Below are 12,290 nucleotides of genomic sequence, written 5' to 3' on the forward strand. Positions count from 1 at the left end.
TTGCATCAAATTTTTCACTTAGACCCATGTTTTTCTCTTCTTTTTTAAGATTCTCCCATGTTACTTGTGGTCTTCCTTTTTCCTGGCATTATATTTTCCACAATTTTCTTAAATGGCCTTTCTAGGTGACCCCACCATCTTGGTTTTTTCCTTTCTATGAATTCTTGTATGGGTGCAACTTTTAAATCTTCTCTTATCAATTCTAGTGCCTCTTTTCACTCTTCTGCTCCCAATTTACTCTTGTTTCTTTCTTTTTTTGTTTCCTTGGCAATTTCCTTTTTGTTAATGAGCCCCTTGCCTAGTGCATAGTATAACTTGTTCATCTTCTCTATTTTTTTTTTGTAGAAAGCTGTTGATATTGATCTTGTGCTTCTTTCTACTTTTCAATTAGGCCTTGCAGATACTGCTTTAAGAGGGATTATGTTGTACAGTTCTATGCTCTAAGCTGTCTAAGTTTCTGGTCAACTCTGGATCGACTGTAAGTCTTCTTGCACTCTTCTCTATTGAGAATTTTTTCTTTTACATTCGACACTACCATAACTTTGGTTTAATTTTCATTTAATTTTCTGTCAGAATTTGGTGCTTGTTGTTCAAAATTTCTTTTAGATCTTTATGGTTTTCTGCTACGATTATCTAATTCAATCCAATATGAATTGTTTTAGTTTTTTTCAGCACTTCTAATTCATTCATAAAATCCATTAATAGTAATGGGCTCAGGCTGCCTTATTGTCGCACTCCTTTTATTGTAAACGTTTCTTATTTCATGTTTCTAACTATATATGTAAAATAATAATAATATGTGAGTATCCTCACGTCCAACAGAACATTTTAAAACCACTTATAATTTAATCTCAACCCAATGCACTTACAATGCATTTTAATGTCGTTCGTTTCAAACAAAACACTTCCAAAGGAATATAAATTAAGTAATCCGCAGAAGAATGCAACTAGTCTTTGCAAAGGTGTAGTTCATTTCAAGTAGTTACACACAATACACTCATTGTTTACGAGTTTCTTGAAAAAACTCAAATGTTTACACCTCAAATAAATGCCACAATGCATAGTGATACATCATATACAAGTAATACAACACAAACCACCTACATGGGCGATAATGTGGTATACTTGCAAAATTTAAAGCATTCCAATAAGAAAACGTCACTTGTCATTAGTAGACTTACAGTGTTGTTTTGGGGTGCATTCCACTAAGCCACTCACGTCAATCACGTTCACGATCAAGATCTTTTCAGTTCCACTTGGTCCATAGCGTTACAATCGTAAGCCCAAGTGGAATGAATTATGAGGTGTTTTGAGCGTTGAGATCTTTATGTAATACTTCTATATGGACAGTTTTTTCGGGAAGAAATTAACCCACCATTAAGGTGCTGACAATATAATATTTTCTCTCTCGTGATAGATACCTCGTACGGGTTGCACAAGCTTGAGAATGCGCAAAGCCGAGCTGGAACATCAGAGGATAGAGAAAGCGTTATCATTTTTTCTCCCTTAGTCTGAACGGCTTCTACTTATAGAAACTGTCCATATAGAAGTATTACATATATGGTTAAGATAAATATTAATGAATGGCAAAACAGAGAAAATAAAGCGAAAGCTTTAAGAAGTTATGTTACAATTTGTAAGTTATTTATTTTTTTAGTGGAGTGCTAAGCTGATTTACATTAAAATAAAATCAAAATATCTTCTGTGGTGATAGTAAAATATTTGGTAACGCATCACAAGAATCTGCATTGCTTGAGTTTTGAAAATTCTCTCTCCCCCCAACCCTGCTCTTGTCAAGGGTCATCGTGAACGCTAGTCACGAGTGACGTTCTCGCCACCACCACAATGATCGTAGTCGCTAGGTGGAACGCCCAAAAGAGTATTTTAGGTGCCATAAAGCTTAATGGAATGCACTCTTGGTGTGTTACAGTGCAATTTCATGTTGATGCTGACTTAGCGCGTCAAATGAGGTTACGACAATTTTGACTTTAGCGTTATCTTAAATTAATGCAGCGTCATACTTGATTATGATTTTAATTGGTATATGAAACTTAAGAATGTGACATGTGCATTATTTAATGAATATATTATTTAACACATACTTTATTTTTATAGGTTAAGAGACTGTTGATCAGTGGTAATATATTTTAAGTGATTTTTTTTTCTCACAGTTTTGGAGCTTGAAGCTCTTATTTTTGACGCTACATTAATTTAAGATGACGCTCCAGTCGAAATCATATCACGTGACCTCATTTGACGGTTTAAGCCAGCGTCGAGCGTCAACATGAAATTGAACCTTTAAACTAATTTTCTTAAGCGAAACCGTATTTTATATTTTTGGTAATCACAAATGTAATTTACCGCATTAAGAATACTTCGGTAAAATACTATGTATTTGTTCTTGGAAATATATAAAACAGATTTTTGTGTTTTTAACCAAAAAAATGCGCAATTAAATTAGATTTAATTTTCTATATATAAAATAGCTTGATGGGCTTGAGATCGAGTTTTTTCTTCTTAGAGAAGAAAATTAGGTAGGTCTTACTCGGTTTGGTATTTAGTTTCACTGACCAACTCCACATTCTTGTGTAGTTGAGCCCTTTTTGAACTATGTCACAGAGTGTATTCTTAAAGCTCCTTCATGCGTAGATGACTATGTCGTTACCATATCCTCGACAGGATTTTTGGTAGGTATAAATGTTACTTTGGTTCTTCTCCAAAGCACGTTATAAAGGTGTTAAAACCCATTTTATACGTTCACTGCTACATACGCGCTTAGCCATTGCTGCAGCTTCTTTCGTAGTATTGCCAAGTTTTTCCATTGTGTTTTCTAAGACCAAATATTTACCTAATTTCCTGTCAACCAATCAATTGACTAGGTTATTATTTTACCAATAGATGGCAATAGTAATAATTATACTATCTATTTAGATTGCAATAGATGGCGCTATTAATATAAAACATTAAATACAAATTTCGGCTACATTTTCTATAATTACTTTTGATAAATGTAATTATAACTGATTCTTGGGATTAACAAGACTGAATAGTGAAAAATAGTATATAATAAATAAAACTTTTTCCAAAACTATTTTATCAACAACTTCTGATGTTATACATACCAACCTTATCTGCCACGGCCCCTATTGTACTTATTTTTTACTATTTAGTGCATTTTCAAATTTTGGGAAAGTGTAGTTGTCAGTAGTTGAGTTTTCAGTTTATTAAAGCCTTTATTCCAGAGGATTTTTATTGCATGTGGTTTTGAAAAAACACTTTTTTATATAAATATTATTTTAGTTTCGAGGGTGTGTAGTACTTCATGAGAGTTATATACCTGAGAGTTGATGAATTTTTCTATTTTTAGTATTCATTATAAAGATATCTCAAGGAAATAAATAATTATTTCAAATAAATGAAAGAGATCATAGATCAAATCAAAGTGTTGGCCCAGTATATTTCCAAAAGAATCAACAATTTATTACGTATTTACCAAAAACCATTAAAAAGTTGTATATTTCGTAATACAGGTTGGAGGTTGGATATACGGATACAACGTTAAAAACAATTTTAATATTGTTTACAATAAAGATACCAAAATTTTCCTAGATATTATGAATAGTTGAATTTAATTTTTTTCCTATAACTATCTTTCTCTTGAATTAAGAAATTACCAACAATGATTACATCTACGTTTTTTTGTGGTTAACATATTACAACAAAGGAATTTCGTATGTTATTAAGCCGATACTACACGATACGTCAGCGTTTGCATCAACGTACGGCTGCAACTACACAATGCGTCCATGTGTCAACATTAACCTTCCAAGGTTAGTTTGACGAAGGCTACAACCTCACCCAAACTAACCTAATGAAATGAAAACGTGCCAAAAAAGTGATGAACAGCATACAACAGATATAAATTCTTTTAAATTAAACTAGATGATACTGATAACTATAGTTTGTCATACAAAACATTCGGCATTTACGCGTAAGATGACAAAAAGTGTTGGCTTCAACTTCGTTTCAATGTTGGGTACTCCTTTGATGCGGGTGAAAAAAACCGACTCTCCATGACCAACGTTGGGAGCTCAACATTCGTCGAATGACGTGCTCACTACGACCACACGATGCGTCCACTCATACCAGCGTCCAAAGTTGGAAGCATCGGACGTATTATGTGGTACTGGCTTTAGACAAACGTTAAATGATGTGACGTAGTATGTGGTTTCGTTAGTATATAATTATAGTTACAAAAAACTAGAAACATCTATTTTTAAATCAATAAGAGACGAAAAAAATAAGAGATTCGGAGATTAGCTATTTAAATTTAGCAAACTAATAAGAAATTATGGTCAAGTTTCTTGTGTTGCTAGTTCGTTGGAATTTGGCCATTTTGGGTTTTTTATACCTTTTGACTCCCACTATTTCCTAAGGAGTAATATTCCTTAAAGCTATAATGAGATATATTGAAATTATATTTTGTTATAGTTGGCAAAATAAAATATGTTATGGCATATGTAATCACTAGAAGAGAATGTAGAAGAAGCAGATGAAGCTTACGATAGTAAAAGGGAGGACAAAGCTGAAGCTAAAGAAGATCATAGTAAACTTGTATTTGACCTACAACAGTTGTTAGTTGTACCATATTTAACAACAAACGTGTGTTTCAGTATATAATCTAACCATTCGGGACTATAGTACTTTCAATGATACATAAAACTGTTTTATGTGACACTAACCGATTGGTGGTAGAGGTTAGTTAGAAGATTTTACCTTTCACCACATTACAACATATTCCGACACTTATGGTGGAAAGAACCGAAATATTAATATGGCTATAATATTTTTATGCCATTCAGAACTCAGGAATTGAGGTGATTGATCATAAATTTTTGCTACCTGTATAGAGGCGTTTAGAATGTGAAAAACAAACAAATTGTTAATTTCAAAATTAGGTTTCTATACGACTGGTTTCAAGTTATTTGGATGTTGAAAGGAAAATAAATGTTCAATGAAGTAAAAAGGTCCCAGGTAGATTGCTTAGCATTTTCCGGAATTATTATTATTAGAATAGAAGACGTTTACAGAGTAAAAGGCCCTTTCCAGTAAATATGTCCTCAAATTTAGCGGAATGCGGGAAAAAATGAGGGAACCACGAAAATATAAACCACCTTTAATCGTTTTAATAATTTCATGAATTTAGAAGCCTGCCTGTATCTAAATGCAATTCTGTGAACTGAATATTGTTAGCATGTTGAAAAAAAAATAGGAAAAATTATAATGATTTTACCACAAGAATTCAATAACAATTTTTTGTCCGTCTATTGTTACCTTATTGACGGGTAAACTATTTGTATCTGATTTAAATAACAATTATGATGGCTACCTTTTTTCGGCAATTAAAGTACATTGTTTGTTATAGATAATAAAAAAATATATAATATCAAAAGTACTACTTTTATATTTCTTATTAGAAATAACGTTTTTAAAAATAATTCAAATCGGTTTATTAAGTAAAACAACAACGCCAAGCCAAGCAAAAGAATGATAAAATACAAAAAAGAATTAATTTTATATTACAAAGATAATAAATATATTTTCATTATATTGCAGGTGTCTCTTGATAACAGCATAGACATACAATTTTTTTTTATTTTGAAAACATGTTTGTTGCTTTTTGCAGTTACTATTGAATTAGTATGTCTGCTGAGAACTGAGCAATCGCATAGCATCTTTACAGTCTATATTTAAATTAAAATAAATAAGAAATTCATTCTTTATTAAATTCAAAGACGCTTTGTGCCAATTTTGTGCGGTTGATGTGCCTAAAAAGCTGATAAAATGAAGCAATTTCTTCCTAAAAATTCGAAATAAAATATTATTGCGTACTTCATAAAGTATAGAGTGATACTCTAAGTAATCTGTAATTACGAATAAATTCAACAGTGTAATATTTTTCTTATTTACTTATACGGTCAAACACTGTCTCTTTTGTTCTTAATTTATTTATATACTGTACACTACACTTAATTAACTAATAATAATTCATGTATCACTAACACTTAACATTAATTTATTTAAATTCTTCGATTACTTTCTATTTCTGTCTGTTCTGATTGTTTATTAGAATACAGCGAGACTTAGCAAGTTATCCAGAATACAATTATAACAGCTTAGAAGCATTGCGTCAAATTTTGTCAGCATCTGGTTTTAACCACAAGCAACTGAATGAACGGATGGCAAAAGACTATTGGAGTTCTATTAGTCAAATGGGGTACAAAAAAGGCTCAGTTCACGTTTGGTAGCCTGTTTAAACCAAACTACCTTAAAGGCAGGTACATTTTACTCGTCTATATACGTTTTATAATTTAATATTCAGTTGTAGCAGCAAGTTAACGAGGTATAATAGGAGGACTACAATTAAGTGAATCTGTCTAAATAATGGCGATGCCGTCCAATTTATAATGATTTGATTACCTTTTAACGAATACTTTCTCACAGTGCCTGATACAAAAACTCATGTTCAACGTCGATTTACTGTTATTGATGAAATATCTGACAATAGATTAAACTTGGTAGACATTTATAAAAAATATAAAAACCAACGACCCACAAATGTCAAAATAGATCATTTCTTTTTACAGTATAGAAATGGAAAATGCAAAACACAAGTTGTAAGTATCAATACCTTTTCAAAAATTCCCTCTCTTATCGCAACATATTTGAATTTACCCAATCAAAAAACTACACTGTGCATACATTTCGTCTCTATTAGTGGATTCCAGTGGTGATATAATGCAACTATAGAAGCACGGTGGGTGGAAATCCAACACAGTTGCAGAAGGTTACGTAGACGACTCAATAAAAAACAAAATAGATTCCGTAGTGAAAATTTTAACAACTAGTTCGATTTCAAGCAACATTGTAAATGTTTACGATCCTACCAACAATTCGATAAGTACTAGACGATGTTATTTATTTGAACTCGTTAAATGTTGCCAATTACAATGTAATTTAACTTCTTCTTCACTCCAAATTAATAATGCTCAAAGTTGTACTTTTAATATTACTATTACAAAATAAAAATTGATAAAAGTTTTGTCGAATTTTTTTAATCGTACAGACGTGGAAAAATTTTTGTATGAAACTCTAAAGTAGGTTTTTTCCACTCGTAGGAATTGTCAAACCGTCCTACTCGTGAAAAAACGTATTACTTTACTCACTTGTTGCATAAATAACTATTTTTGATCCTACCTTGTATTATTTATGAAGGGACTTATTTTAAAGGCGATATAATGAGTAAACGATTTTTATTGCACATATTTTGTGCTTCATCGGCCGATTTCCGATAACATTTTCGAATGTTTACGCCAAATTTTTTATTTCACGATTTTGCTACATTTGAATTTTTTTTTTCAACTATTACGTCAGTCTCACGAATTGCGTCATTTAGTAGATTATTATTATTATTTTATAACCAGTGGAATAGGCTAATAATCATAATTATATAGTTACGTTGTATACCGGGGGATTCACCGGTTATTTTAGAACATTGGAAAATAATGATTTATTCTACAGTGAAAAACAGCCAGATGTATAAACTTGTTAATAAATAATATGGGTGTGTTGGGAAAAACGTTTGGAGTCGTCGATTTGTCTTTTTAAATGCGCTTTTTTTTTAAAAATAGGCAGGATGTCATGTGATAGGAAATGTAATCGGAAATCGGTCGATGAAGCACAAAATGTCTTTAATACAAATCGTTTATTATTTCGCCTTAACAAATCTGCATAAATAATACAAGGTATGATCGTAAAATATGATGACAAGTTTTATTCCATTTGTCATTCATTTGTTTGTCAATTCAGCTATTTTAGCGAGTATTGTAGTTTTTGCTAAGCTAAGAAAAGTTTTGTCTAGAATTCATATAATAAATAATATACAGAGGGTTGCATTTAAAATAAGAACGCGCATTTAATTTAAACGCACAAATCCAAGCGTTTTCCCAATACGCCCACATTTATTTATTCCATTTGTCTGTTTCATACTGTAAAGTTAGTGAGATTATTTATATAACTATACTTTGCCCAGTAGTTTAACAAAAAACAAAGAAATAATGAAAATAATATTGATAATGAATATGCAGTAAGAAATTCCACAATTCATTCTGTAACGAAGTTAGAACGTCAGAAAAAACGAAAAAATGAAGACGAGTATTAGAAACTATATTCTCTCTACGACCAAAGTCACTCGCATTTCTACTAAAGTCTATTTATCGGAGAAAAATAGTAAATCAAAACATATATATGCAGAGAGTACTTTATCAGGGTTGATAACGACAAAGCCGAGCATGTAACAGGACTGCACTCCGCACTTGAGATATAATTTGCAGTTTACACAGCAGATGAATAACATACATTATGAATCATTATGCACAATTATTATTACAAAATTATTATTACATATACAATGTGAACGTAAAATTTGGAATAGATGTAAAGTGAATTGTCAAAATATGGAATACATACATTTTCAATGATTATATATAGCATCTTATTGACAACACCGTATACAGAAATCGAAAAAAATATGTGTACCAAAATCTTCATTTTTACCTCAATAAACATAGTTTACTATTCCCCATCAGATGACATTGAGCTTTTACTGTCATCATTTTTGGTTCCAAAATTTTTCTGGGTATGTTGAATATGCGGATTATATATCACTATAGTGAGCACTCTGATGTAGTTACAATTGATGAGTGGTTCAAATCCACTTCCTCTTTACATTTCAAAATATCATACCTTGGTTTTCACCAGGAAACTCAACCCTATATAAACAAATATATAATAATTGAGGCAAAAATGGGAAAGCTGCTGGGCGATATTAATTTTATAGAAACACTTACCATGCGAAGCTTAGAGCTTGGAACTCATTCCCAACTGTCTTGAGAGGATTTTTGGACAACAATATGAATGAAAAGATAACCATAACTGACTCTTCACCAAATGGAAGTCGCTCGGTAATACATGCTTAAGCATATTTCTCGCCTTGTCGTCACCACACTCTTACACGTCTATCTGAGCCCATAAGACAGAATCGCGATTCATCGGAAGACAGTATGTGACTCCAATCCATCCATCCAAGCAATCGTGCAAAATTCAACCTAACATCCAGTGTTCACATAGTAGCTGCGGTCCATTAGCACTAGTTCGAAAAGCATGAAGTCGACTCTGAATTATCTACTCCCTTACGTTTATATTTCTCACTTCTTGTAGATGATTTAGAAGTGAAGCTGCCGTGAACGTTCCGTTTCTTAAATCACTAGAAGTAAGAAAGCAGTCATATCTAGCTGTGGTAGTTCTGCCTCGTACTGAACTAGGTCTTCGCAATACACCGACATTGACAATTATACACAAACAATGTGCAATAGATAGATAAACGACAGAAGCAAAAAATATGCTGATAATGGTTTTAAGGAATTTAGGTGAGGGGCCCTTTTTTGCCAAAACAACAAAAGCTTTTTGTTTATTCAAGCAATCAGTTAGGAAAATATGGTACAACCCAACAAACTGTGTACCAGTGTTACTTTTGAGTCTTTAAAAACAGACAAAGAAATATAGAACTGTACATAATCGGGCAAAATCGTTTTCCAATTTTAACACTTTCTCGTCCAATATAGAACTTATAGTATGTAACTGGTCAAAAGAGACCTATTACCAGTCTATGACGTAAAACAATTTTTATTGTGTGTACCAATAATTTTCATATAAAAATAAAGGCATTAAAACATTGTTAAAATTTTTATTTCACCCTATACGTTCCTTTAATAGTTTGTATTTAATTTATATAAAAGGGGACCTACGTATTTATTTCCACAAATTTGCGTCAAAACAAAATTAAAATTACTAATTGTGGTTTAGAATATGTTTCTAGTTATCCAAATTTTTCATCTAAAAAACTAGAAAACTATAGAAAATACATTCTATATAGTACAGTTAAAATGGGATTAAGCCCGAAATTAAATTGGGCGCTTGATACTGAATAAGCCTAGGAACTCTTAACAAAATGACGGGCACTGGTTTTTCCAAATTTTGTAACTTGTAAATAAAAAAAAATTGAAATGCGAATAACTCGAAAACTAAGAAGAAAACCCAAAATTTTCTACAAAAAAAGTTTTTAGTCATTTTTTCGCTGGAGCCACTATTTCTGAGTAAACCTCCCTCAACGCAGAAAGCCGAAGCATCCGCACATGGAAACTGCTCTAACTCTTGGAAAACTACTTCGTTTTTAAAAAATCAAAATGTATTATGATGGTTAAGATCTCCATTTTCTACTCGGGCAAGCTAGCATAATTATCGACTTGAGAATTTTTCGAAAATCTTGCGAGAAGAAAAGGAATTTTGGCCACATAAACACTTGAAGTTTCAATGGATATAATTCATCATTCGCCATATAAACAAGCAAACCCAACGAAAGATTTGTCGTTAGTTTTATTATTAATATTAATATCTTCGTTCTAGTTTGATTATTATTTCTATATTCACAGACTTCTTAATAGTTTCTCATTCACTAAATCTAGATACTCATTTTGAAGCTTGAATCTCAGCTTTAAGTTTATACAAAAACATTCTCACGATGATGTATCCTTTTTCTTACAATTTTGAAAATGTTAGTTCATTCGAAATTTTCAAGTTGTATTTGTGAAAGCACGTTACACAGAATCGATTGCGAGTCGTGACATATTCTGATATAGTTTAAGAGAACTAAAGCTTTCTTCTCGTCTCTTTCCCTTTGAGTAATCTTACCACATGATCATCGACAACCACGCGACTTGTTTAGAAGTAAACAGATGCTGTACTGCATTACTTTAATGTCTGAATAGTGTTTTTAACATAAATAAGCAGGATTTTTGACTGAAACTAGTGCCGAAATTGTGGAGAAAATAATCTAAAAGAGGTGAGGATAATATAAGAATATAAAAAATAGTTAGTAGTGTGATGTGGCCTTGTACAATTTTTGTGAGGAACATCCAGTTGTAAGCAAGTGCATACTAATTTGTGAAGCCTCTCTTTCCTCTCGAAAAATCAATTGTTGCTCGAATATCTAGTTATTATATTGAATGTAGGTCAAGTTTCCGAGTCCAGGCAAGCATTTAGTTATTTTATTACTGAAAGTGTAGTAATATCAAAAAAGAAAGGTCATAATGGATCATCGTGTTTCAGTGTTGTACTTTAGTTCAGTGTGTAGTTTTGCCTTTGATAATAGGTTCTTTTACATAATATTGGGTTATTAGGATAACAAGTTTCGAATTCTACGTAGTTTTCGAGTTATTTGCGATTCAAAATATTTTTTCAGCGTTTAAACCCATTTTATAATGGAAATTTCGAGGCTAGGAAAAAATTGAAATCTTTTTTGTACAGAATGTTGTGCTCCACATATTTGTCCTGGCAGTTTCTGTCGAAATCCTCATAATTTTCGAGTTATCCATAATTTAAAATGTTTTTGAGTACGTGAACCCATTTTACGGTGAAAAATTTGTGAAAAATGCTTGAGAACAATCTGTAGAGAATTTTGTGTTGTACATTTTTTGTTCCAGCCCTTTTTTTCGAATTCCTCGTAGTTTTTGAGTTATTCGCGATTCAAAATATTTTTGAATAAAAACCTATTTTAAGGTGAACATTTTGAGGTTAGGAACAAATACTTGCAATACTTTTTTGTAGAGAATTTTTGTGCTCTACATTATTTGTTATGACAGTTTATCTCGAATAGTTTTCGAGTTTTGAGTTTCAAGTTCCAAAATTTCGAGAATCCGTGCCTGTAATTTTATTCCCAAAACATCTCTAGAATCTAGAAAATCAACACCGTCCAATTTAATGTAAAATTTTACCCAAAATCGTATAATTTGCCTGTACTAATAGTTTTCATAATTATTCAATCATCATTAATTCATCAATAGTTTCAAATTCAATTATTTGAGCGCTCGAAGCGGTAGAAACATCTGATTTTTGTTTGTGTGAATGAAAGATAAAAAAATAAATTCTACCTAATTTATACAAGAAAAAACTTGTGAAATTATGATCTTGATTTTAGTGAAAAGATATTAAATAAATTAAATACGATGATGTTCGCTCTAGACTAACGTATTATTTATACAATGAATCCATGAAGAAACATATAAGTTTTTTTCAAAACCAACCTATAATTCAGGGTGAATAAACTTTGAATGATGACGTCGGAAACAGTTTAAATAGAGGTAAAATATGAACCGAACTAGCTGAATTTTTGA

At 31.6% G+C, this 12,290-nt stretch overlaps 1 protein-coding gene across 1 annotated transcript in view; it reads right to left on the reverse strand.

Annotated features, from left to right (window-relative positions):
* Positions 1-8,984, reverse strand: part of LOC130898489 (uncharacterized) — a 32,778-nt gene extending 23,794 nt beyond the window's left edge. The window contains exon 1 of the mRNA XM_057807833.1: positions 8,910-8,984. The gene's annotated coding sequence lies outside the window, so the exon portion shown is untranslated. The remainder of the gene's footprint in view (positions 1-8,909) is intronic.
* Between the last annotated feature and the right edge of the window lie 3,306 nt (positions 8,985-12,290).

The sequence above is a fragment of the Diorhabda carinulata genome, chromosome 10, assembly GCF_026250575.1.
Source record: "Diorhabda carinulata isolate Delta chromosome 10, icDioCari1.1, whole genome shotgun sequence".
NCBI classification, from domain to species: Eukaryota; Metazoa; Arthropoda; class Insecta; order Coleoptera; family Chrysomelidae; genus Diorhabda; species Diorhabda carinulata.